Raw genomic sequence first — 27,400 nt, 5'->3', positions numbered from 1 at the left:
AGAATGAATCTAGGAGGAGGGGATAGGGAGTGGACCCATGGAGGTCAGTTAGGAAAACAGTACAGTTTAGGCAAGAGAGAGTGACGGGTGGGGACCAGAGTGCTCACAACGTAAATGGGAACAAGCAAACAGATTCCAGAGCACTTCAGAAGGCGGGATCAAGAGGACTGGGCAGCAGACTGGAAGTGGCAGTGGGCAGGAGAGGTTTACATTGACTCTTGGTGGTCCCTTCTCCATCTGTTCTTGGCTATTCCCACAGGACCACTGGGAGAGAGAAACATGTAGCCTCCGCATTCCAAGAGACCAGGGCCAAGTTCTACTTGCCAGGGCTCCAGTCTGCCACAGAGATGAGACCCACAGAGCCTTGCTCTCCTAAGGGGCTGCTAATCCCTGAGAGATAAACTGACTCCTTCTATGAAGGCCTCTTGGAAACCTCCTCATCATGTTTGGTTGCACGACTTCCGGTGTTAGACCGGCCTCGGATCGAACTCGATTGACTCAGTGAGAGACTTTGGTGATGCAAAAGCAAAGAGGCTTATTGAACAAGCTGGAGCCAGGGTCCACGCCGCCTACTGACGAGGACCCCTCCCGGTTCTCCTGCGGGGTCTATACGCATTTTGGGTTCAACAGGATGTACATTCTTGTGGTTCTGGGTTACAACGGCAGACACACAGTATCACTGATTTGTTGGTTTTCGATTGGCCGGGGCCAGCTGCAGGGCTGGGGGAGGAGGGGTGGTTTAGCTGCTCTCTTACTGGTCTTTCCCGTGTCACGGTATTTCTCAGAAACCTGACCCGGGACTTCTGAGAAAACAAAACTGAGGCCTGTCCCTCTGGGCGACTTCCGAGGCCTGTCATGGCGTCACTTTGGTTCTTCATTTCCCCTGTTCTTCTGTGCCTGCGCACTCCTGCACAGGCTCGAGACACGTCAGCAGTTGTCGCAAGCGCCTGCTGTCACGCAGCTCGACAGGGCTTAGAGCGACGTACGCTCTGTTGTGCCGGAGCACGGGGAAGAAAGGAACACAAGGACACAAGACTGCCTTTTTTGATGAAAGATTTTATTGCTTACACACCAGGTTTTTTTTTTTTTTTTTTTATCACACTACTCATCAGCATGCTCATTGAGGTCAATACACTTATCAGTATCAATATACTTATCAATCTATACTATTTAACACACTTATCTATAAACTTAGCACAACTACTTAATGTGACTTAACAACTTAGCTACTTAGCTTAACATAACTACTTAGCTTAACTACTTATCTTACTTACTATAATAGCACTTAACTATCAGAGTAACACTATTTCCTTAATGACTAGAGGACTACTGGAATCAATACCATCAATACCACTATTAATAATACTATTTGAACTGATTAACCGACAGATCACAGTATACAGTGTTAAAGTAACTTTGAGGACTATCCAATTATAATAGTATATGTGCATCAAGGTCTCCAGCATTATTTGCAGATACCTTGCATAAGGTCAAAACATAGGGTCAAAGCATAGTTAGATTAGATTACACATGACTAACACTACTTGTAAAAGCTGTGTTTTCAAGGCTCGCATCACGGTCATGAAAGAGTGTCAGTGTTCGATGTCCAGAGCTCAACGTCTCGGCAGAGACGGATGTCAGATCAGTCACTTACAGGCGGCAACTTGTGGGAAGGCTGTCACTCTGGGCAGTAGGCTCAAAGTTCCCAGGCGGACGGCCAGGCGAGAAGTTGGAGAGGTTCCCTGCTGAGAGGCCTGGTCCGGCTTTGTGGTCAGGTCTGGCAGCAGGCTGATGAGGACTCCAGGCCAGGCGGTGAGGCGGCCTCTCGGCTGGAGTTCGGATCCCGTGGTCTCCTTGTGTCGCTTAGCAAGGGGGCTAGCGAGCTGGCTCTCCAGCTCCAAGTGCGAGGAGATCCAGAGGTTCACACGCACTGGGCCCTTTGTCCATTGTCGGCTTGTGCCACTATCTGCTCCGTGCAGAGTAACGGGCTGCCTCTTCAGCTCCCGCTGTGTGGAGATCTAGAGGTTCACACACACCTGGAGAGGATGGAGAGCACCACAAGACTCCCTTTTCATCCTAATTTTTTCCTGCAGCTCACCTGCTGTTCACGTGCTGTCCACGCTTGACTCAGTCCAATCAGCTCAGAGTTCCCCGAGGTGTCACCAATCCGTTGTCTGGGCTTGGGTGTCTCCCGCTCACATCCAATCCTCGTGAGAATTGGTGAGGTGACTCCAGCTATCACCCATAGGACACACAGCTTATCAGGCTGTCCAGAGATGTCTGTCCAGTCTGATGAGGGGCATTTTTCTAGCACGTGCTAAGGTTGACATGGGTGATGTCATCAGCTCCTGGCTTAGCATGAGTAACTCCATTTTCTCCTACTTTCACTTTGTGGCTAGTGGCAGGTTTTGACTCTAGATGTTTTCCTGTGGAGTTTCCACAGTTCACCTTCTGCTGGTCAGGTAAGTGGTGATCTGTGACTCTTGGGACTTCCTGTGGGATTCTCCACAGCAGTATCATCTCGCCTCAAGGGTCGGTACTGCTGCCTGAGTACCATTAATTGGACCGTGTTTAGTCGGTCCTTAGTGAAGGCTGCTAACTTATTCAGAATGCATGGTCCAAAAGTTAAGATCAGCACTAAAAATATCCGCGGGCCCAGGAGCGTAGACACCAGTGTTGTTAGCCAAGGTGAGCTACTGAACCAAGACTCAAACCACCCTTCCTGTTGTTCTCTAAGTTTTTTTCTTTTAGCCAGCCCTTCCCGATCCTTAGTCATGGATTCCCTCCCGACTCCCGTGTGGTCCGCATAAAAACAACATTCTTCTCTGAGGGCTGCACATAGGCCTCCTTGCTGAAGGAAAAGTAAATCTAGCCCTCTTCTAGTTTGTAAAACCACTTCGGCCAGGGATGTGAGGGACTTTTCTAAATGTGAGATGGAGGTCTCAATTCTTTCTACATCTACATCTATAGCTGCTCTCAAGCCAGAATAGTATTGGCTTTGTTGGGTCAGGGAAGCAATCCCAGTACCCGTCCCTGCCAGCCCTAATCCGAAAGGAGTGGTTATAGTGACAGAGGTAAAAATTTCCCTTTTTTTTTACCCAACTTGTTGTTTGCTCTCTAATTTATTGTATATTTCATCTTCTGGGTGATACAGGATTTTGGGAAATACTTGAACCAATATTCCTTTGACTCATTGGCTACCTTGCCGCTAAAACAGAGTGAGTCCCAACTTAGAGCATGCCCACCAGCTATTGTCTGGGGGTAGAAAATACCCCTCCTGATCAATGGGTTGGGACTGGTTGCAAAGGAAGTTCCGATCTTTGACCTGACCCAGGCACAGTCCCTTCCCGGTGACTGATTGCACTGTAAGTCCCTTTTGGACTTTCTGTTCCCACCGACATTTTTGTGGATCCTGGGTGACATTATACTCCCCTGTGACTCCCACAGCCTCATAAAAGGGTAGTTGCATGTCCTAACAAAGCCAGCATGCTTGGGTTGCTTTAGGGTTAGTGGCGTTAAGCACTAGATAGGCTGAGGTCAGTAGGCCCCACAAAGGGTGGGTGTAAGTACATCAGTGGTGGTGTTTAGTAGGGGTTCAGGTGTTTGTGTTGCGGCCGGGGAGGGTCAAGGTTTTTGCTTATTTATTTTGCCTGACCCTCCGGGGTGGGTTTCAGCGCCTTGTTGGGGCCCATGGCTTCTGGGGTCTTCCGTACCGGATACCTCTGAATGGTGAACAGCCCTCCCCTGTCAGTCCCTTCCTCATAATATCTTAGTCCCCATGTTCTCCCATAGTCCCACTTGCTATCCATAGGGTTAGTTACATTGATTTGGATTTTCTGGCACAGTTGGTGGCTGGCTACCCCATGGTTTTGTGTCACTGCATTACTTCCGAAAGGATACAGAGGGATACAATTTTCCGGCCACCACTGTACTTTGATATCTGGGTCCTTTCCTGTCCCCTCTATCCAGAGAGGTGCTATTGTCTCACACCCCCAGGAAGGACAGTAATACTGATTAGAGTAATCACAATACGATCGTCCTTTCGCAGGGCACACATAGAATCCGATAGCATTCAAGCAGGGGCTGATGGGGACTAGCTCACAGAGGGTCGTTACGAACAATGAAGAAGCTGGATCTCCAATCGGTCCCTCTTGGGCTCTTATTACCTGGCCGTGCTCAGACCTTCGTAGCTGCCATCGGTATGAATGGTGGCTGTTGGCCAGTTCTTCCGCTATTAGCTCTTTGATGCACAGGCACCAGGCGATTGCGAAGGCAACAAGCAGATTCATGTTCCCCGTCTAGGTGGATCTTCAGGGGATTGGTGGGATTCGCTTCCGCTTTCCACTGTTCGGGCTGAATTGTCAGCAGATCCTTTTGGGCCACCCGTTGAGTGTGGCTGGCGTGGATCCACGCTGCGATCCCGTCAACCTTTAGGGCAGTGGGGTAACAAGTATTACTTGGTATGGGCCCTTCCATCTGGGTTCTAAGGTTTTTATTTGGTGTCTCCTGATCCAGCCCCAGTCCCCTGGGTTGAGACCATGGGGCTGTGGAATTTTGTTACCCCTGTCTTCATATATTTTCCTGATGGCTGGCCAGACTTCAGCGTGAACTTTCTGGATGTTTTGAATTGCCACGCCCAAGCCCCCAGTATCCGCGTACTCCCCCTCCCAACATGGGCGGGGGGGGGGAATATAATGGACAGCGGCCGATCATACAAAATCTCATAGGGGGTGAGCTGAAGCACATATGGGGTGTTCCGTGCCCTAATTAGGGCGAAGGGAAGGAGGGCCAGCCAGTCTCCGCCAGTCTCTATGGCCAATTTGGTTAAAGTCTCCTTGAAGGTTATATTCATTCTTTCTACCTGTCCAGAGCTCTGGGGGTTGTATGCACAATGTAACTTCCAATTTGTCCCCAGGGCCTGGGTGAGCCCCTACACTATCTGGGCAACCAAAGCCGGCCCATTGTCTGACCCAATGACTAGGAGCTCCATTACCTAAGGATGACTTCTTCCAATAACACTTTGGCTACTGTTCCAGCAGTTTCCTTTTTCGTGGGGAATGCTTCTACCCACCCAGGGAACGTGTCCGCAAGCACCAACATATATCGACACCTATCCAGGCCCGGCCTTACTCGGTGAAGTCTATTTTGGACATTTCCGGGCCCAGTGTCCTTTTTCTTTGCAATAGACGCATTGAACCTTAGCCAGGCACCCCGTCGGGGGTTTCCCACGTCCTTTTCTGTCTATCATTTGGGTGAACGACGGCCATTAACATCTGTGCCATTGCTCGGGCTTGCCTTTCTCCTTCCGCTGCCCCTTCTTTTTTATCTTCCGCCCTGAGTCTGTCTTCTCTCTCTTCTGGAGTTTCCCTGGTGTTATAAACGTTTTCTGCCACCTGCAATAGGTCTGGTAGGGTTTTCTCACCTGGCCTGTCTACCTTGTGCAACTTGTGCCTTCTCTCTGGTGCCGCTTGACTAATAAATGCCATGATGATTGCGGCCCTCGTCTCTGGCGCCTCAAGATCCATGGGAGTGTACTGTCTAAAACCCTCCATGATCCCTTCTAGGAACGCTGCTGGGCTTTCCTCTGCCGGCTGTCGGATATCCCCTACCTTTGCCATACTGGTCAGCTATCTAGCTGTAGCTTGGAGACCGGCCATCAGAGTCTGGTGGTAGACCCGGAGACACCCCCTACCTTCAGCCATATTATAGTCCTACTATGGTCTCCTTAAAGGGAAGACGCGTGTGATGATATCAGGGTTCAGAGTAGGGCGACCGTCTGGCCCCGGGACCACTTGCGGGCTTCCAGTTGTATGGGCTCCCGTTCCTTGGTGGTAATGAGGACCTGGAGGAGTTGCTGACAATCCTCCCACATTGGCTCGTGGGCAAACAGAATAGAATCTAACAGGTTAATTAAGTCTTTAGGGTTATCAGAGAAAGGGGAATTTTGAGCCTTCCAGTTATAAAGATCAGAAGTAGAGAAGGGCCAGTACTGGAGAGGCTGTAATCCATCTTGATCTACCGGGCCATATGTCCGTAATGGCAGGACGATGGGGTCAGGGGCCATGGGCTGGGATGAGGTTGCTCCTCTCTTCCCTGCCTCCTGACTCCGAGTGCAGGAGGCTGGCCCATCTGGATGTTCAGGGGGCAATGGGCCCCCCTCGTTACGCTGTTTCATAAGAGGGGGTTCCAAGACCTCAAGAAATATCAAACTGGGTAAGAGGACTCGGGGAGGACTGGGGCTGAGGGTTCTTTCTTAGGCTAGGTCCTGCCCACATCCTTCGCTGGGAGAACTATGGTAGGGTTTTTGGGTTTTGATGGAAAAATGGCGCCTCTATCAAATTCTGCCACATTAGAATACAAGGAATCTGGTCTGGATGTCCACATGGTCCGGAATCAAAGACTACATCCTTCACCATCCCAGGCCGAATGTTGGCCACTCAACACTACAACATGTGATGAGTTTTTCCTTCCAAATCTCAAGGGACAAGTTGTGGGCACGTCCACAGACGTCTCGGAAATGATCCGTACAAAGAGTCAAAGGGGTCGTCTGCATCTGGCCCATTCCTGTAATGAAGATTAAGAGTCCGTAGACCACAAAAAGCAACAAACAAGAAAAGCCAACAAACATGACAGACAGAAGATAGACAGACTTCGGCCGAGAAAAACAAAAACACCAAACCAGCACCCGGGCTAACCATCAGGCTATTGTTCCCCCTCCCAAACGGCTGCCACCGTCGGCGGGAACTCCCGAGGAGACCGGGGACATCTCCCTTGGCCTCCAGCCGGCGACCCTCCAGTGCGTCCACCTAGGTCCTCTGCCAGCTATTTATCCTGGGCCCGCTACAGAGTTTCCGTACAGTTTTAGGAAACCTCAGCACCGCGTCTCTCACCGAGTCACTAAGTCCGATCCCGGACGAACTCCCAAAATGTTAGACCTGACTCGGATGGAACTCGATTAACTCAGTGAGAGACTTCGGTGATGCAAAAGCAAAGAGGCTTATTGAACAAGCTGGAGCCAGGGTCCACGCCGCCTACTGACGAGGACCCCTCCCGGTTCTCCTGCGGGGTCTATACGCATTTTGGGTTCAACAGGATGTACATTCTTGTGGTTCTGGGTTACAACGGCAGACACACAGTATCACTAATTTGTCGGTTTTTGATTGGCCGGGGCCAGCTGCAGGGCTGGGGGAGGAGGGGTGGTTTAGCTGCTCTCTTACTGGTCTTTCCCATGTCACGGTATTTCTCAGAAACCTGACCCGGGACTTCTGAGAAAACAAAACTGAGGCCTTGTCCCTCTGGGCGACTTCCGAGGCCTGTCATGGCGTCACTTTGGTTCTTCACCGGTGTCTGGTCCGGTGGGGTGGGATGCCAAGCACAGACCACCCGGCTGGGCAAGCCACACTGTGGGTGGCTTCTCGGCAAGACAGCTCAAGCGCCTTGCAGCTACTTCCTGTAGTGCGTTTAGTATCATGTGGACGATTCTAGGTCCCTAAATGTCAACCTCCCTACTTTTCCTCTCACCATGTTATCACTTTTAAATAAACTTTTATTTCCATCATGACAGCAGGCAGCAAGCTAAGTACTTAGATTGACTCTCCCACTGAAAATATTGACAGTTTTTTAAAAAAAATATTTAAAAAGAACATTTCTAAAAGTATTGATGAGGTGGCCGGGGACCTCTTCAGCTGGTGAATGATGTATTTAGAGAAATTAAAGACAAACCTGAGAATATGTGCAGGGAGCAAAAATTCATGAGGGAAAACTGAGAAGACGGAAGAAAGCAGACAAAGAGTTTTTAGAAATAAAAAATAAATAACTAAAATGACAGACTGTGGGCAGACTTAATAGCATATCAGATACAGAAAGAAACAGGGAGCTGGAAGCTAGGTCAAAAATAAATGAACCTGGGGCCTGCGCTGTGGCACAGCCGGTTAAAGCCCCAGCCTGCAACGCCAGCATCCCATGTGGGTACTGGTTCAAGTCCCAGCTGCTCCACTTCTGATCCAGCTCTCTGCTATGGCCTGGGAAAGCAGCAGAAGACGGCCCAAGTCCTTGGGTCCCTGCAACTGCGTGGGAGACCTGGAAGAAGCTCCTGGCTCCTGGCTTCAGATCAGCTCAGCTCTGGCCATTGCAGCCACTTGGGAAGTGAACCAGCAGATCGAACACCTCTCTCTCTGGCTCTACTTCTATCTGTAACTTTGTCTTTCAAATAAAAAAATAATTCTTTTATTTATTTGAGTGAATGAATGAGTGAATGAATGAACCGGGGCTGGTGTTGTGGCAGAGTAGGTAAAGCCACTGCCTGCAACACTGGCATCCCATATGGATGCCGGTGCAAGTCCCGACTGATCTACTTCCTCCCATCCAGCTCCCTGATAATGGCTAGGGAAGGAAGCGGAGGATGGCCCAAGTGTTTGGGTCCCTGCCACCCATGTGGGAGACTGGAGGAACACCTGGCTCCTAGGTTAGGTCTGGCCCAGCCCTGGCCATTGTGGCTACCTGGAGTGAACTAGCAAATGGAAGATCTCTCTCTCTCTCTGTCTCTGTCTCTCTCTCTCTCTCTCTGTGTAACTCTTTCAATTAAATAAATAAATCTTTTTTAAAAAAAAAAGCAAAATGTAGCATAGAAAAATAAAGATAAAAACATCAAAGAGAATTTAAGATACATGAAATATAGACTCAGACGTGTCTTTTTCTAGTAGAAAGAGGAGAGAAGAGGAGGAGGGAAAAGAAGGATGGTAGGGGAGACGAGAGGGGAGGGGAGGAGAAGAGAGGAGAGAAAAGAAAGAGAAAATTAAATAGATGATGGCTAAGAATTTTCCAAAAATCATGAAAGACGTCAAGACACACATTCAGGAATCCCAAAAAGAAGAAACAAAAAGACATCCATAACCAAACACGTCTCAGACTGCAGAACACTAAAGGCAAAAAGAATATCTTAAAAATGGCAAAAGCACCAGACCAGTTACCTTCAAGTGATTAACAGGCTGGCTTCATATGAGCCAGGACCAGGCCAGAAGACAATGGTAAAATACCTTCAAAGTGCTAAAAGAAAATAGCTGTCGTCCGATAATTCTATACTTAAATAAAATATCCTTTAAGAATAAGAGGAAAAGAAGGCTGGCATGTGGTACAGTGGGGTAAGCCACAACCAGCAGAGCAGGCATCCCATACGGGTGCTGGTTCAAGTCCCGACTGCTCCACTTCTGATGCAGCTCCCTGTTAATGTGCCTGGGGAGGCAGCAGAAGATGGTCCAAATCCTTGGGCTCCTGCACCCACGTGGGATACCCAGGTGAAATTCCAGGCTCCTGGCTTCAGCCTGGCCCAGCCTGGGCTATTGTAGCTATTTAGAAAGTGAACAAATGGAAGATCTCTCTCTCCCTCTCTCTTTCTCATTCTCTTTCTCCTTCTCTTTCTTCCTCTGTTTCTCCCCCTCTCTGTAACTCTGCCTTTCAAACAAATCAATAAATCTTTCAAAAAAAAAAAAAAAAGACATGAGTTGACCACAAAACTCCAAAGGAAAAAAAAAAACCACCGAGAGAGTTTGACACACACAGACCCTTACTGAAGAAAAAATTGTAAAGACACATTCCAGATAGGAAGAGAGGGACCCAGATGGAAGACCTGGGATTAAAAAAGGAATGATGAACACAGGAAATAAAAATGGAGTTCCTAGTGTGTTGTCAGGATGGGTGGACGTCTGGAGCACTGGCTGAGATGACCCTTGGGATGCCCACGTCCCGTACTGCAGTGTCTGGCCTTGGGTCTCAGCTCTGCTTCTGATTCTAGTTTCCTACTGAGGCACATTCTGTGGGGGCTCAAGTGCTTGGATCCCTGCGACCCATAGGGAGATCTGGACTGATTCCGAGCTCCTAGTTTTGTCCTGGTCCAGCCCCTACTGTTGTTGGCATTTGGGGGGGGTGGGGTGGTGAACCAGAGGATGGAAGAACTCTCTCTGTGTCTGTTTCTGTCTCTTTGCCTTACAAATAAATAAAAATAAAGGAAGAAAGATTTTAAAACCAAACACATTTGTAGTCAGACAGACTTACATTTGTATCTTGCTACCATCTCTAACTACCTGGCAAGCTTGAATCCAACTATTTTATCTCTGGAAGCCTTGATTTCATCTTAAAAATCCATATGGTAGTGCCACTTGATGCAAGGTTTTATGAGGAATGTGGAGCAAAAACATATCAATACTGCCCATATAGCTTCTGCATCTGGAGTGTGGAAAATAAATGTTAATTTCTTATCCTGATGAAAATCATTGTGAGCAGTAAAGAGTGACTCCTTCTGCTTCAGTTCTAAGGGAAAATTCGGGGTGCTTTTTCATATTCTATGAACCAGCACTGCAGAGCCAATGTTGAGTGGGTATTTCCTTTTTATCTCTCCAGTATCAAGCCTAAGATCTTTTAAGCAACATATTTATGACTTGTTTATTTAAGAAATACTGCATGTGTACACAAACGCCCCAGGGATGTACCCTGGATTCCAGTGAACTCACAATTTTGAGATAATTTGTTGTCACAGTTTTATAGGGTCATAAAATACGTGCTGGCCCAGCCGGAGTGCAACACGGCCTGTCCTCCCCACCTCCTGCCAACATCCACCCCCGGGACTCCCCTCTGCCTGGAAGTGGGGAGCACATAAATGACCCCTCTGCAGCAGCTGCCACCCCAGCTCCCGGCCCCACCCAGCTCCCTCCGTGACTCTGCTCTTGGCTTTACTGAGCACAGAAACAGAGGCGAAAAACCAAAGCACTACATGTGGCTAAGAAAAGTTAGCTGAGTTTCCCTTGGATCCTCTGCCTGATTTTTATCTGGTGACAGTCTTAGGGGAACAGTAAGTCCAGAGTCAAGCTTTCCATGATGGTGTCAAGGACACTGTTCCTGAAGCCCCAGCACCTGGCCTGGAGTCCTGGCCCTGCCATTTGCTGCTTACTTGGGCAAGCTCCATGACCTCTCTCGTTTGTCACCTGTACACTGGAGACAATAATTACGTCCTGTTTGTAGAGCATTTTACACTTCACTAAGTGTCTCCATACTCATAACTTCACGTAACACGCACAACTAGGTCTGTAATACTCAGTGTTAATACCGCACTGTGTTGCTGTAAAGATTCAAAAGTAGGGGCGAGCATTGTGGCCCCGTATCGGACGGAATGCCTAGTTCAAGTGCTGGCTTCTGATCCAACTTCCTGCTGATGCAGACCCAGATGGAGTTCTGGGCTTCTGGCTTCAGCCACGCTGTAGCAGCCATTTGGAGAGTGAAAAAAAAGCAGATGGAAAAATCTCTTTCTCTCTGTCTTTGAAATAGATAAATCTTAGAAGAAAAAAGATTAAGGGGGTGGAGCCTGGGTGCTTCTGGGTAAACTGCAAACAGTGTTATCAACACGCAGGACCCTCACTAGGGTGCACACTCACTCTGCTATGACAGTGCGTGCTGGAGACCACGTGCCTGCCTTGCAATTCAGATTGTGCACTTATTCACTGTGTGACCTCTGGCCGGTCCTCAGCTCCTCACCTCTAAGTTAAGGAAAATAATAATAGCACCGACTCATCGCACAGGGCTTTGGGCATACAGGCACTCTGTGAACCAGGGTTCACTTGAAGCGGCACCAAGTCAAGTCCATGGGCGTCTGACTCACCGACACCGGCCTCCTCTTACCCTTTCTCTCCACCCTCCACACCTCTGGGCAAATATTGACAAAGGCAGCCGGACTCTAAATATCAGCAGACAATGCGATTATTGTTTCTGGAAAAGGTCAAGGCCCTATTTTTCCGCTCTGCACACTTCAATGCCCTCTCCGTGTTGGGAGAGGTGGGGGGTCCTCTTTGTTGGTTTGCATGGAAGCATAGCCCAGGCTCCCTTGGGTCCTAGACAGCCAAGACCTCACCCCACTTCCTCCTGAGAGTCGAGCTTTGGCAGGCTGGTGGGCACTGGACCAACGAGCAGCAGCCAAGACTCCATCCCCTCACTGCTCTGTGCTGTTCACTCTCCTGAGAAAAATCATCCAGGCCCGAGCCAGAGCCAACCCTAAGTGGATTTATGATAGAGCAAACGGCGAATTCAGCCCAACCTGACGAACGAATGACAGCCACGAGGCTGCGGCAAAAGGTGAGCAACTGCCGCGTCAAAGCCTTTGTCTTCGAGAAGGACTTCCACTGTTTCATTCCACCCTTATCCCAGCCCTGAGAGACACGCAGGGCGGGTGAGGCCCAGAGAGCAGGCAGGCACAGCGAGCCAACGAACCCCGAACGCGCAAGCACACTGAGCCACCGAGCCCAGAACGCGCTCTTCTCGCCTCACACCTGGGCTCCCTAAGTCAGCCTGCTGCCAGTTCCTGGCCCTCAGAGAAGGGCATCCGGGTATGAATCACACTGGTGTTTGCATTCAGACAGGAGGCAGGGCTGAGTCACTTCACTTCTGTCCTTAGTCAGGTGCACTCACTGGGCCCCGTCGGCCTGGAGTTCACAGGCCAACTGCCATCAACAATGGTCATCTGAGCCAGGGAGGAGATCAGCCGTGGCTGTCAGGCCAGTCGGCCTCTCCTCGGAAGTGCCTCTGCGGCTGCCCAGCCCCAGGGGCTCCAGGGGCTGCACGGGGCCTGTGTGGCTGCTGGGGCTGAATGCACAGAGGCGGGGCCAAGGAGGTCTGGACTCACCACCATTGCCAGGCCTAGGATGCGGCAGAATTGGGTTAAGCTGCCTCTGGCCCTCAACCAGGGCTGCAGGGAAACCCAACAGCAGGCAGGCGAGATTCAAAAGGGGGCCTGCTGTTCAAAGAGCTCCCCACCCAGGCTTCCCCTCCTCCTGTTTGTGTTCACTTCTGCTGGTAAGTCAGACTGTAAGAAGAGGCTGAGTCTGGGAGCGTGGCCCTGCTGCCTCCACCTGACAGCTCTCCAGCGCCTTCTATCTACAGGGGTATGAACACCACCTCCCTCCATCCCAATGGACCACGGTCCGCATGACACACACCCAAATCCACACCGGTTGTAGAACCCATACAGTGTCTGTCCCAAGGCGGGGCCAGCTGTGTTATTCTAGGCAACATCCTAGCTAGATGAGCGAGGAAGGCTCGCACCCTGGCTGCTTGCTGGGAGAAGTCTCCCATCTTTTTAGACTGTACACCGAATCAGTGACGGTAGGCAGGAGGAGGGAGTGGCCCTTAAAATAACGGGCAGGTTAAGGCTCATTTACGGCTGTCTTCAGATACTGGCTACTGAGACGCACTGGGAGACCTCAAGGAACAGTCCTCTGGGATTTCCCACCACCACCCACCTGCTGAATCCACCATGCTTCAAGACCCCGCTCAGTTCCCACCTACGTGGCCAACCACTCTCCAAAGCCCGTTTTCTTCCTAGGGCACACATGGCCTGTCCCATATCTTTGGCAAAAGTCCCAAATGCTGTCGGGAGGTTGCCCCGCTTCACTCTGTGTCTGCTCCAAAGACGTATTGTGTCCTTAGCTCTCTCTCTCAGTACAATGGGCTATACACAGTAGGTGTTCAATCAGCGTCTATTGATGCATTTTAGTTTCTCTCTCTCTTTTTTTTTTTTTTGGTATTAACATCCCATTAAAACACATTGACTTAATCCCTAAAATACCAGAAAATTAAGACAGAATGCATGTTATAATCTGATTATAAGTACAAATTACAGCTTTTCATTCTAACTCTAGTAAATAGGGGTTTGTTTGAGTGCGTATAAAATGCTTTTAGTATTTTTTTGCTATATGTGGCTATTTAGTGGGCACCGAGTACTCTTTTTTCATTAACACTCCTTTGATTTAGCAATTTCTTTTCATGTCTTTGCTTCTAATTCAAGGTGTAATTCAATGTACAGAAGTCCCCCCTTCATCTGCAGTTTTGCTTTCAATGGTTTCAGCTGACTGTGTACCAAATATACTACATGGAAAATTCCAGAAATAAACAAGTGCTAAGTTTTAAAGTTCATTCAGTTGTTAGTAGCATGACAAATCCCATGTTACCTTCCTGCCTGGGATATGAATCATCCCTTTGTCCAGTGTAACTACGCTGCATACACTACCCGGCCACTAATCACTCAGTAGCTGTCTCAGTTATCTGGCTAACTGTCGAGATGTTGCAATGCTTTGTTCAAGTTCTACTCTAAAGTGCAATAATGAGGCTGGCAATTTGGATAAACCGAAGAGAAACCATAAAGCACTTCCTGTAAGTGAAAAGCTGCAAGTTCTCAATAAGGAAAGAAAAACAATCACATGCTGAGGTTGCTGAACTCTGTGAGAACACGATCCAGGTTTCCACAAGAAATCTGTGCTAGTTTTGCTGTCACAGCTCAACCTGCAAAAGTTTCGGCTATAGCGTTTGGCTACAAACTTCAGTACCACATGCACTATCAGTCATCCATGGGGGGTTCTGGGAACATATCCTCCACAAGAAAGGGGGCCACTCCTGTGTTAAAACTGTGTTCCTGGGGGTCAGCGCTGTGGCGCAGCAGGTTAAGCTACAGTCTGCAGTGTTGACATCCCATATGAGCGCTGGTTCAAGTCCCAGCTGCTCCACTTTTGATCCAGCTCCCTGCTGGTGCGCCTGAGAAAGCAAGGGAAGATGGCCTGGGTCCTTGGGCGCCTGCCCCTACGTGGAAATCCAGGATGGAGCTCCTGGCTCCTGGCTCTGCCCTGGCCCAGCCCTGGCCATTGTGGCCATTTGGGGAGTGAATCAGCAGATGTAGGATCTCGATCTCTCTCTTTCTCTCTGTCTCTCCCTCTCTCTCTCTGTGATTCTGACTTGCAAATAAAATAAATAAATCTTTAAAACAAAAAACTGTGTTCTTGAAAAAGAAATTCCGCATCAGACATTTTAACTGGCTTTCCCCACCGCCGTGTGTCTGGACCGTGTGTACCCAGCACAGAGCTGGGAGATTCTTGGTCCGACTTTACAGCTGCATTCACAGTGCTCGGTTGCCAGACAGACTCCATAATCCAAGGGCTCCAACCCTTTATAGAAAGCCATTCTGGGGCAGGGGTTCAACAGCATGAATGAGGTTCATGACGTAGGTGTCTAAACCAGGCCTGGGTACGTGACCCCAACCAGTTGTTTAACCTCTGTGAGCCTCAGTTTCCTCATCTGTAAAACAGAGAAGCTTAGACCTAGATTGGAAACAGTGGCAGGTACTTGGTGGGTTCTCTTATCATTAAGCATGGGACCTAGCTGAACATCTGCAGGGTCTCTCGCTGGCTCCCCAGTGGACTTCAATCCCAGAGGTAAAGTCCACCTACTGAAGCCAGAACCCCAAGCCTGAGTGCTTACAGACACAGCAGGGGCTGGCGCAGTCCGTGGGGAAGGTTAATGACCAGTGACAGGAAACGTGCCACAGGGGCCACCACGGAAGAGACAAGCACGAGGGAGGATAGCTGTCGGAGAGAAAGGGAAGACTCCAGGCAGGACCCATGACCAGGACAACCACGCGCCAGGAACAACGGCCTGGGCCTGAGTAAACGCCAGATGCCAAGAGGGGCTGACAAGCACAGCCGACCAAGCTCAAGAACAAGAACTGAGACAGGGACCACGGATTTGCCACCTCCCAGCCTGGGGAGGAATCTATGACCTTTTTATAGGATGTATATAATTTATTAAAAGGCTTAATTTAGCAGTTTGGTAAATTCCATTAGCAGCTTATCTATGGTATGCAATTAAGATATTTTGAGAGCCAGTGTTTTGGTGCAACAGGTTAAGCTGCCACCGGTGATGCCAACATCCCGTACTGGAGTGCCAGTAGGAGTCCCAGCTGCCCCACTTCCAATCCAGCTCCCTGCTAATGCACCTGGGAAATCAGTGGAAGATGGCCCAAGTGCTTGGGCCCCTGCCACCCCTGTGGGAGACCAGGATGGAGTTCCTGGCTCCTGGCTTCATCCTGGCTCAGCCTCAGCTGTTGTAGCCTTTGGGGAGTGAACCAGCAGATGGAAGATATCTCTCTCTCTCTCTCTCTCTCTCTCTCTAGCTCTGCCTTTCAAATAAATCAGTAAATCTTAAAAAAAAAAAAAAGAGGAGGACACTTTCAAGCAAATAAATAAAAATAAAAAATAAAAAATAAAAAACCACTCAACCTCTCAGAGCCTGACCCTTCATCTGTAAAATGGGAGAGTGATGATAACAGTGCGTATCTCCTAAGGCTCCAGTCCAGAGTTCCACTAGGGGTAGGCACTGTAGTCCAGAGGGTTAAGCTGCTGCTTAGAACACCTGCATCCCAAACTGACTGTTGGTTCAAGTCTCGGATGCTCCGCATCCCATACAGCTCCTTGCTAATGTGCCTAGGAAGCCGCGGATGATGGTCCAAGTCCTTGAGTTCCTGCTCCCCAAGTGGGAGACCTGGATGAAGTTCCTGAGCAGGAGGGGAGTAGGTTTAGATGAGGTCCTGGGGGTGGGGCCCTCATGATGGGATGAGGCTTCTGAACTCTCTCCTAGCCACAAAATGCCCGTCTCCAAGCCCAGGAGACAGCCCTCCCCAGAAACCCACCAAGCTAGCGCTGGGATCTTAGGCTTCGGGCTTCCAGAGCTACGATGAGAAAGTGAAGTTCTGTCTTTAAGCCACCAGTCTATCACGTTTTGTCACGGCAGCATCAGCAGGCAGACATCCCCCAACAGGACGGTGCATGCCTGGTGGCGGGGACCACACCCTCCCTTCTTAAACAGATCCCCTGCAGACCCTTTGCTGGTACCGGGGACGCTCGGGAAGCACAGGTGCAACCAGGACCCACAAATCCAGGCAGCAGAACTCACCGGCAAACTCTGAAACAGCCAAAGCCACCATGACCGGGGCACCTGGACCATCCCGCCTTCCCCCATCCCTTAGTGCACCTGAGATGGACCGGAAGGCAGCTCTTCCCATCTCACTGAGGAAGGAAGAGCTCAGCTTTAGGTTCAAGGGCATGTGACTGCGGAGGGTCAGAACTGCGCCCGGGGCTAGGCATGCCGAGGAGGCAGGAAGGGGCTGGCGTTGTCACCTAGCAGGTTGAGCTCCTGCCTGTGATGCTGGCGTCCCATATGCACGCCCGTCTGAGTCCCAGCTGCTCCACTTCCAATCCAGCTCCCTGCTAATACGCCCAGGAAAGCAGCAAAAGATGGCTCAAGTTCTTGGCCCCTGTCACCCATGTGGGAGACCAGGATGGAGTTCTGGGTTCCTGGCTTTGGCCTGGCTCAGTCCAACATCTGCAGCCATTTGGAGAGTGAACGAGCAGATGGAAGATCCTCTCTCTCTCTTTCTCTCTCTCTGTGACTCTGCCTTTCAAATAAATACACGGCAGGAAGAGGAAAGGTTGAGAACATGGCCGCAGGGACTGCACCAGGCTGTCTGAGTTAAAATCCCAGCTCAGTCTCTTCACAGCTGTGTGACCTTGGGAAAACCACTCAACCTCTCAGAGCCTGACCCCTCATCTGTAAAATGGGAGAGTGATGATAACAGTGCGTATCTCCTAAGGCTGCTGGAGGGATCAAATGAATTCACACCCAGTTCTCAGTCATGCCTGGGCTATTTCTGTGCACCCCCACTTCCAAGTGCAGGATGGGGCTCAGGAGGTCAGCCCCGCCTCATCGGCGCTAACGCAAGCGTCCATCCCAGCAGGACAGGGTGTGTGGTTACGTGGGACAGACAGGGTGCTGGAGCTGCGTGTTGACCAGAAGCCTGGCCGGCTGCGAAATCCCTGGGGCTCAATACTGAGCAATTTCTAAAGTAAATAAGTTGAAAATAAGCCAATCGCCTAGGTAATAGGAGATTTTCCTCCCGTCTGCGCTGGTAATGGAGCCACCGTGGCCAGTCTCCCACGCCCCAGTGCTGTAGTGGGGTAAAGGGGCGTGAGGAAGCCGCCTGGCGAGCAGCACACGCGGGCTCCGCCAGGAGGAAGCCAGCACTGCTGCTCCTGCACAGCCCTGGCAAGTGTGCAAGGCCTCTCCTCACCTCTCCTCCAACGCGGGATGCACATTCCCCCGGGAACCCATCCAGGCTCCCTGCGGGACCTGCCCCGGGAAGGGCACCATTCTCCCCACAACACACTCAAGTTCCGGGGCCGCACCTCAAGTCTTTAGGAGAGTAAGAGCTCTTCGGCCGAGGTTTGGTGGGGACAGAGGCCCTTGGGATCTGAACCACGGGACAGCCCTGTCTGCTCCTATGTCCCTGCGGCTCTAGAAGCGCCAGGAACATGTCCCTGAGTCAGGCTCTGCCCAGCACTCAAGCGCTGAGCTGCTGCCCCGGAGTGCCTCCCTTTGGCGGCCCAGTCCAGGACGCGTCTGCACTCAGGTGAGGAAAGAGAGCGCCCTGCTGGCATTCTGAGAAAGCCAGGGCTGGGGGCCAAAACAAACAGGCACAAGGAGGCGGGGCTTCCAGAACAATCTGTCACAAAAGAGAATTCTCTGCTCCTCAGACTGGCACTTTGTCCCTGTCACACAACGCACCCTCTGGCCGTCCCAGGCAGCCAGGGTCCTTGAGGAACCCAAGTCTATCAGTGGCCCGCAAGAGGTCCTTGCCACGTCTGAGCCAGTCCTCCACGGCCTACTTGGAAAGGGCAGAGCAGTGCCAAGGCAAGAAAGCATTAGAACTGGGAGACCAGAAGCCCAGCCCAGCCACCGTACGAGGTGCAGAGTTGGAAGAGGGCAAGCCCTCCCGAGCGCCCCCTCAGCTGCTTCGTCCAGAGGGAGCACGCCACGTGGACCCAAAGGCCAGCTACAGAGCCCTCGGAGGGGCAAGGGCACCCTTCTCTGTGTTGGGGAGAGGGGAGCCCCAGCAATGCGATGCTTAAGGCACGGGCGCCGAGACAGCCTGCCTGGGTTCCAACCCTACTTCTACCATTGCCTGACTGTGCGACCGTGAACATGACACTTTGCCCCTCCGTTCCTACTCCGCTGGGCTGTGGTGGTGAGGTCTAAACAAGCCAGTATATGTAAAGCCCGTGGACCACGGTTGGCACATAATATGCTTACGCTATCACAAACGTGACCAGTTTTCCCAGGGTTCCCTGGCTTTTTGTGGTCCCAGCATCATTATTAATATTTTCTGCTTCACTGTCCAAAGTACTGCCAGCAGCTCTTGTCTTTAATGAGCCCACCTTGTGTATCCGTGTCGCCTCTCCGGGTACTGCGGAGCCAGGGCCCCAAGTGTTACATCCCCAGTGACAGCTCGGGCCTTGCCACTGTGCTGTTCATGCCGTAAATCCCACGTTCCCTCTTTCCCTTTTCTCTGCTGTGCCTCTTCTCCCCCTCCCCCACGGCGCCCTTTACTTCCCTGGTCCTCCCTGTCTGCAGGGTAGGGCTCTGGCAGCGCACGCACCCTGAGGCTCCTGGGGACTCCCCAGTCATGAACTTGGGACACCTGCTGACTCTAACTCAACTGTGCTTTCTCAGATTTCTCCTGGAGGAAACAACTTGAGAAGTCAAAGGAATGATGTGAGCACTAGAAGGAAGAGCGGGGTAGAAACATTTTCTGAGTGTGTGTGTGTGTGCATGCGTGTGCACGCATGTGTGTGGGGGTGGGCGGGGAGGCAAACGAGAAGATCAGCTTAAAAGGGCTCCGTCCAACGCTGGGAACTGTCTTCAAAACCACCCAAGGCTGCTGGATAGGAGAGGCTGGAGGCTGCTTTCCGTGGGGCTCTTACCACACGTCAGGGGAGAAAGCAGGACGCAAGTCAGGTGCCCCATGGTCTGGGCCCATTTCTGCCACCCAGCGACCACTGGCAAAGAGCGTGACTTTCCAAAGCTGCAGACTCCCCAGCTGTAGGACATGGCAGACCCGTCCACAGACATGGGATTCTATGACATTGTAAGAGGCCCTGGTCTTGGGGCTGGCGCTGTGGCATAGCAGGTAAAGCCCCAGCTGTAGCACTGGCATCCCATATGGGCGCTGGTTCGAGCCCCAGCTGCTCCACTTCCAATCCAGCTCTCTTCTATGGCCTAGGAAAGCAGGGGAAGATGGCCCAAGTCCTTGGGCCCCTGCACCCACGTGGGAGACTGGAGGAAGCTCCTGGCTCCCAGCTTTAAATCAGCCCAGCTGTGGCCACTGCGCCCATTTGGGGAGTGAACCAGCAGATGGAAGACTTCTCCCTCTCTCTCTCTCTGTCTCTGCTTCTCTGTAACTCTGCCTTTCAAATAAATAAATACATCTTAAAAAAATTAAATAAAATAAAGAGGACCTGATTTGGCTGGGAGGACCTGAAACAGCCCTGGGAGAATTCAACACTGTTCTGCATATCCATCTTGGAGGTCTTTGACTAACGGAGGCCCCGTATAGCAGCTCACCTTCCCCCCACTTCTTTTAGCAACGCCTCTGCCCTCCTCTCCCTCCATTCCCACCGATCCAACACACTTAGCCCCACACAGCCCCTTCCCAGGTTCTCCTCCCGCAACCTCCTGCACGATGCTGCAGCCCACAGGCAGCTGGAGACCACAAGTCCCTGGGAACCCGGCTCCAGGAACATGGCTTCCCTTCTAGAATCCACAGGCAACCCCCTCCCCAGCCTAACAGCAGAGTTCAAGTTCCACAGCCTCACACCCACAGCCTTCCACCAGCTGACCCAGCCAGCACTCCTCTCTATGTCTCCCACTGCGTTTTCCCTTGTTCCTGGGTACATCCCACATCCTCAACTTTGCTCATGCGGGCCTCCTCTTCAAGGCTTAGCCTAGGTGCCAAGTCCGGAATGTCATCCGGATCCGGTCCTTCCAGAAGGAACTTGGCCACTCCCAACTCTCCTGCATTCTACCACCCGGTACCAAGAGGGGAAGGGATGGCTGAGGTCCCACGTGAAGCCTCCCATTTCCCACTGAAACATGGACAGAGCAGCTCTGGTGGCAAAACACCTCTCGGGGAGATCGCGCCTGCTCATCTCACCCGAAAAGGGCCATGCACCTGCACCCTCAAACCCCACCTCCATCCTCCATGTAGAAAGCCGCCCTGGCATCACGTGCCTGTGCCCGCAGCCGGGTGACAACGCTCTTTGGTGAATGCTGGTTCGCTCCAGAAGCGAGTTCACTGGTTCGTGGGTTAGGGTCTTCCTCTGACCTCTGCCACCCCTGGGCACTGCTGCCCCCCTCCGGGGCTCTCTGCTCCCTGGAGTCACACAGAACTAAGCTCTCTGTCTTCCTGGTGTCCTGCACCGAGCCAGAAGCAAGCAGAGCCCATAACGGCTCTGTGGAAGGGGACAGAGGGCTCTCCTGTGTGCGCGCACGCACATCTGGGCCACAGGGGGCGCAGGGGGCTGAGTCTGCCAGGCTGACCACAGCACAGGCAGGGGCGGGGGCGGAAGTGAAGCCCCGGAGGCCATTTCCTGGCTGCAGCTCGACTGGGGCGGGGGTTGGGGGTGGGGGGTGTGGGGGCTTCTCTCCGTGTCTGAATTCCTGCCTCTGGGATCTGTTTCTGCACGTGGTCACAGGGCGGCCGCCGCTGTCCTGGCACACGTGACACCAGCTCCTGCCTAAGGAGCAGGAGTTTAGGTTTCCAGACCTGGGACCTTGGGCAAGTCACTTGACCACCTGGGCCTCCTCGGTGTCTGTAGGGCCTGGCCCTAGCTGGGAGGGACCCTGAGCTCCCTTCTGGGGCCCCTGCAGTGGCCCTTGGGGGTACTGAGCCACAGGGGTTAACTGAGGGGAGACAGCATAGGCCAGACCAGGCTGCGCAAGTCAGCAAACCCAGTTTCGCCACCCAGCGGCGACAACCCCCACTTCCCCGCCATGAACGCCCCGGGCTGCACACGCACATACTTGCTCTTGGCTGCCACAGCAGCGGGCAGGCAGCGCCAGTCCGAGGGGCAGGGGAGCGCCCACCCACAGCCTTCCCCCGCGTTCCCCTGGGGCGCCACGTTCCCGCGCACCTGCCTACCTGCCCCGCCGCCGCCCGCGGGCTCGCAGCTGTCCCGAGGCCGCCTGCAACTCCTGCCGCGCCGCGCCGCGCCGCCAGGCGAGTCGCACCAACCCCAGCGGCGCCGAAGTGGAAGCGGCGCCCTCGGGGATCTGCGCGCCACCAGAGGGCTCGTGGCGACTTGAGTCCGCCCTCCCGGGAGCTTAGGGCGGGGGCGGGGCTGCGGCTTCCTTAGTCTGCGGAGGGGTCGGGCTTCTGCGCCCCCTACGCCCCGTGCCCTGATCCCCCCTCACTCTGGCCACTGCATAGCCCGGAAAGCCGGGCATCCATCGGGGCCTTGGCGTCTAGTGGGGCGCCCCTGGGAGACGGACTCCAGCTGTTACCTCTGGGAGACAGAAACTAAAGGGGAGCTCGTTCTTGGTACTTTTCTGACTTTCTAAGTTCTACCGTGCCCAAGGCCCTCCCTGCACACCCTCTGGGTACAGCCTTCTCACCAGAGGCCAGTGCGCCCTGGCTGTGGCCAGACGCCAGCTTTTCTATACGGCTGGCTGTGTGGGGCTCTGCTTGACTGACAGCACCTTCCTGGGGAGCCCTCCCTAGCCCTTTCTTGATGAGCCCATAATTCTCCTGTGACATATTAGGACACTCCCCACCCCCACCCCGCATCGATGGAAACAGTGGGCGACCATTAGTGATTGCTCCCTGGTGTCCTTTCTTCTGGTGCCGCCCACCCAATGTGTTCTCCCTCCACCTCCCTAGGAGTCTAAGCTGTGGGCTGCCGCCTTGGCCCTCCTCGTCTGGGCTTTCACCCCCACCCCCGTGTCTTGCCTTTGGGAGCCCTGTTCTGGAGCAGGTCAGGGTGGGTGGTGTTCCACTCAGCCTCACCCGAGTGTGAGGGCTGGCCTTGCAGCAAGTAAGGCAGGCCCTGCAGTCAGCCGGGTATGGCAGAGGGAGGGGAGGGCCTCTCATTCTCAGAGAGGTTATCTGATGTAACACCTGCCCTGCCCGCTAGAGGCAGCAGAGCTACCTACCATTGTAAATGACATCATACTGCTACCCTGCAGGCTTCATTCCTTTTCACTTTTTAAGGTTTACTTATTTAAATGAAAGGCAAAGTCACGGGGGGGGGGGGGGGAGGACAGAGAGAAAGTGATCTTCCATTCGCCGATTCACCTCCCAAATGGCTGCAATGGCTGGGGTTGCACCAAGCTTAAGGCAGAAGCCTGAAACTCAGTCCAGGTTCCCACGTAGCTGGCAGGGTTCCAAGCACTTGGGCCATCTTCCACTGTTTTTCCAGGCACAGTAGCAGGCGGCAGGATCAGAAGTGGAGCCGCTGGGAGTCCAACCAGTGCTCTTATGATTTGCTGGAATCAGAGGCGGTGGCTTAACCCGCTGCGCCACGGTGGCACTCTCAAGCCTTTCACTTCTAAAGCAATTGCACGTGTTGACGCTCACCCGCCCCTGCCAGGGCTAAGACATTAGTGGGTCTAAGCACAGGCTCTGGAACCCACGGGCCTGGGTTTGAACCCCGGCGCTGACTTGTCAGCTGTGGCCTTGGTAAGTTAGTGCATTTCTTCATCACTAAAATGTGGTAACAGCTCCTGCAGCGTGGGGTTGTTCTGAGTCTCTTAATGAGAGTGTGTGTTTCAAGGGCTTAGACCTGTAGCTGCTACTGTAATACCGCCGTATGTGCGTGTTCTTGCTGATGGTTGTGGTATTGTCAACTGTATCATTTCACAGGTTTGGCAAGGCTGAGATCCATCTAAGGAACTGCTGATTTTCTCACCAAATGCCACGCAATCCTTGTCTCTCACACCGTTTTCACTTCCCGTCCTCATGTTTCTGGGTCCAAATACACCTATTCCATGGGGCGGAGAAACAGCTGTCCTGTAGCCCTTCTGAACAGATAGCCAGTTCACAGCATCACCACCAACCATCTCTTACGGCTTGTATGGGGTTGTCTCTGAATTGCTGGCGCTTGCCTTCACAGAACGCCTCCCTCAGGATCACAGGAGACCTGTAGAAGCTCAGGGGTCAGCGTGTGCACCTGTGCCTCTCCTACTCCCAGCCCACGGTGGAGAAGAGACAGGGCAGAGATGATCTTTCCCATGTTCGGGTGTGGGAAGATGAGGCTTAGTAGACATTCACTGATGGGCCCCAGGCTGTGTAAGCCAGCCCGGAACACAGGAAGGATGAACATCCCTACTTCCTTTTCCCCAATGGCTACAGGAATTAGTTTGCAAGAAAAAGCCAAACACTAAACTCCACACCTAATAGGTGATGAGCAAGCCTGAGGCTGGGGAAGGCATTTGGTGCAGTGCTTAGGACGTCCACACCCCATGTCAGTGCCCGAGTCCCAGCTGTGCTTCCAATCCCAGCTCCCTACTAAGGCGGCCCCTGGGAGGCAGCAGTGATGGCTCAAGTCGTTGGGTCGCTGCCATCCATGGGGGTGACCTGGACTGAATTCCCAGCTCCCAGCTTTGGCCTGACCCAGTACTGGCCCTGTGGGCATCTGGGGAATGAACCAGAGGATGGGAGATCTCTCTGTCTCTCTCTGCCTTTCAAATAAATAAATAAATACAATTTTTAAGAGAGGCAGGAAGGACAGGCGTGCACAAGTTGGGGGGGTGGGGTAGGGGGAGAAAAGCCTCAAAGTCTCAGAACCAGGGAGAGGGTGACAAAGCTGAAGGCAGTGGAGGAAAGTGGAGGCGGGTCCCTGTTTTGTTTTCTCTATGACATAGGGAGATAAGTGACAGTGGAGGGTTTGGGGAGAATACTGGGACACTTGTGTGATGAGTTGCTGTCTCCTGTGGGGTGGGGTGGGGGTGCCCGGTGGAGGAGAGTGTTGGGTAGGAAGCAGGCTTGAAGGGCTCAGGAAGGAGGTGTGCTACCTTCTCCCTGAGCCATCTTTGAGCTTCACGGCCTGCTCCCTCCTGATGTCTCTGACTTCGTTTTCCCATTTATTCCCTCACTGCTCTCCACCGTAACTTAAATCCGGGTCCTGTTTCTTGGTCCCCTCAGGGCAAGGTGGCAACCCTGACTGTTCCAGGGTTTCTGTATTGCATCACAGGAATTCCCTGCTGTCCCTCCTCCTACCGTTAGCAGTTCCAACATGTGGATGCCCCAGCGTTCAGTATTGACTCTCCCAGGCTCCATGAGGAAGGGCAGTATCGTCCCCAAAGCCAAAGCCTTGCGAAGAACAAATCCAACAGCTGCGGGGGGTCGGAAGAGTGGCCAGCTGTGCCACAGCAAGCAAACCCCAGAGGGTAATCGCTCTGAAGCCACACCGTCTGCCCACCTCCATGAACATGTGGGGAATGAGACATTTTTCTATGAGATCGCAAGAGCCCCGTGTTCCGAGCTGCTATTGACAAGTGGGGCTGGAACGGAGGGCCTCCCGGAGGGGATTTGAGAAAGCCATGTACCTCCTTCACGGAATTCGAAAACCTCAGTCCTACGGAAGCATGACGAGCAGGACACAAGCGACGACTTTGTCCTCTGCGCCCAGAGGCAAGAGTGCCTTCCCCACTTGGATGCGACCAGAGACTCGGAGCTCAAAGAAGCCAAGGAACCCAACCTCTGCCCCCCCCCCCAACATAGGATAGGCAGGGGAACCATGGTTCAGGGGGATGTGGCCAGTAGGACCCAAGCTTGTGAGGGACCACCCTAGGCCTTGGATGTGGGATTTCCTTCTACCCCCACCCCCTCCAGAGGGCCTCTGGGAGACACAGTACCTGATGCCACCTTGTGTGACATATTGTTTTTACTGTCACAAATTTCTTAATCCTACCTTTATGGATCAGGGAAAGAAAAGGCATCAGAGAATCAAGGGTATCCACCAAAGAGCTGTATCATTACTTCTCCTAAAAATGTTTAAAGGCCATACAGTGAGTAATGAGTTGCCAGAAAGTATAATAAAATAAGGGTAGAGTTAGCTTCTCTGGGAATCATGAAATTAATGTTTTATAGCTGCTATTTTACAGTTCATAAAGTGTTTAGAAGGGAAAGTACAGATCTTTTTCCCTACTGCTGGTGCTTTCTCAAGCATACAAATGCATCCGTATGAGAGTCACTTACAATGCCGTGGCTACTGATATAATAAACAAGGAAATAAGGAACATAAGTAGGGGCCAGAAGTCAAATAGTCTCAGCCCCAGAGATGGTGGAGCCAAGCAGCCCCTCAAAGCAGCAAGGACAAAAGAAAGCTGCTGGCAGTTGTACTGTGGGGGCCAATTCCACCATCGAAAGCTGTCAGGGAACATCACCAAGTTTGTTTGCTTGTTTGAACTTAAGAGAGACAGAGACAGAAGGAGAGGGAAAGGGGAGGGGAGGAGGGAGAGGGAGCAGGAGAGGGGGAGGGAGAATGCTAGAGGAGAGAGGGAGATGAGGAGAGAGGGGGAGGGAGAGGGGAGAGGGAGATGAAGAGAGGGGGAGGGGGAGGGAGAGGGGAGAGGGAGATGAGGAGAGAGGGGGAGGGAGAGGGGAGAGGGAGATGAAGAGAGGGGGAGGGGGAGGGAGAGGGGAGAGGGAGATGAGGAGAGAGGGGGAGGGAGAGGGGAGAGGGAGATGAAGAGAGGGGGAGGGGGAGGGAGAGGGAGATGAGGAGAGAGGGGGAGGGGGAGGGAGAGGGGAGAGGGAGAAGGAGCAGGAGAGGGGGAGGGAAGGGGGGAAGGGGAGGGGAGAACGGAGAGGGAGAGGAGAGGAGAGGGGGAGAGGGTGAGGGAAAGGGGAAGGGGAGGTAGAGAGGGAGGGGAGAGGAGAGGGGGAGAGGGGGAGGGAAAGGGGTAGGGGAGGTAGAGAGGGAGGGGAGGGGGAAGGGGAGAGGGAGAGGTGAGAGGAGGAGGGGAGGGAAAGGGGAGGGGGGAGGGATGAAGGGGAGGGGGAGGGGGAGGGAGAGGGAGAATATCCTAACCTCTAGTTTGCTCCCCAAATGACCACAAACCGGGATGGACCAGGCTGAAGCCAGGAGCTGGGAACTCAAGCTCCTATAGTGTCCCACATGAGTGACAGGAGCCCAGTTTTATGAGCCATCCCTGCTTCCTTCCAGGGCTTGTATTAGCAAGAAACAGGGGTCAGGAGCTGGAACCCAGGTTATCAAACCCAGGCATTCTGATGCAGCATGAAGGCATCGTAACTGCGGGCTGATGTCCGCCTCCCACTCTGCATGGACATTCGGTGCGGTGGCTGAACTACTGTCATATCAGAGTGCCTCGAGTCTGATCCAGCTTCCTGCTAACGTACGCCCTGGGAGGTGATAGTTCAAGGACTTGTATCCCTGCCACCCATATGCGAGGCCCAGATATAGTTCTGGGCTCCTGGCTTCAGCCTGTCCCAGCTCTGGCTGTTGCAGGCATTTAGGAGACAAACTTGCAATGGAAGATCTCTCTCTCCCCCTCTATAACTCTGCCTTTCAAATAAATAAAATAAATCTTTTAAAAAACTTTTAAAAAAGAAACTAACCATCAGTTCAAAAAATTGTATTTATTTATGGTGGGCTGGCACTCTGGCATAGTGGGTAAAGCCACCACCTGCAAGTTTCGGCATCCCATATGGGCGCCGGTTTGAGTCTTAGCTACTCCACTT

The 27,400-nt window shown here is 52.4% G+C and overlaps 1 protein-coding gene and 1 long non-coding RNA gene across 9 annotated transcripts in view; both read right to left on the bottom strand.

Annotated features, from left to right (window-relative positions):
• The window catches only part of CRACR2A (calcium release activated channel regulator 2A), a 212,075-nt gene that overhangs the window by 129,536 nt on the left and 55,139 nt on the right, over positions 1–27,400 (bottom strand). Inside the window, exon 1 of one of the 8 annotated variants that reach the window (XM_070048428.1) lies at positions 21,839–25,065. The exons of 6 other annotated variants lie outside the window; for them this stretch is intronic. The gene's annotated coding sequence lies outside the window, so the exon portion shown is untranslated. Of the gene's footprint in view, positions 1–21,838; positions 25,066–27,400 lie in introns of those variants that run through there. One more of the 8 variants, XM_008259684.4, reaches the window with a different exon arrangement.
• LOC127482786 (uncharacterized) lies at positions 1,037–21,965 on the bottom strand. Its single transcript, XR_007921047.2, has 2 exons — positions 21,831–21,965; positions 1,037–4,428 (listed from the first exon to the last, which is right to left on the bottom strand). It is a non-coding gene; the product is annotated as an uncharacterized lncRNA (long non-coding RNA).

The sequence above is a fragment of the Oryctolagus cuniculus genome, chromosome 9, assembly GCF_964237555.1.
Source record: "Oryctolagus cuniculus chromosome 9, mOryCun1.1, whole genome shotgun sequence".
Classification (NCBI taxonomy): Eukaryota; Metazoa; Chordata; class Mammalia; order Lagomorpha; family Leporidae; genus Oryctolagus; species Oryctolagus cuniculus.
Note: the sequence above shows the minus strand (reverse complement) of the source record. Positions and strands in the feature narration are given on the sequence as shown.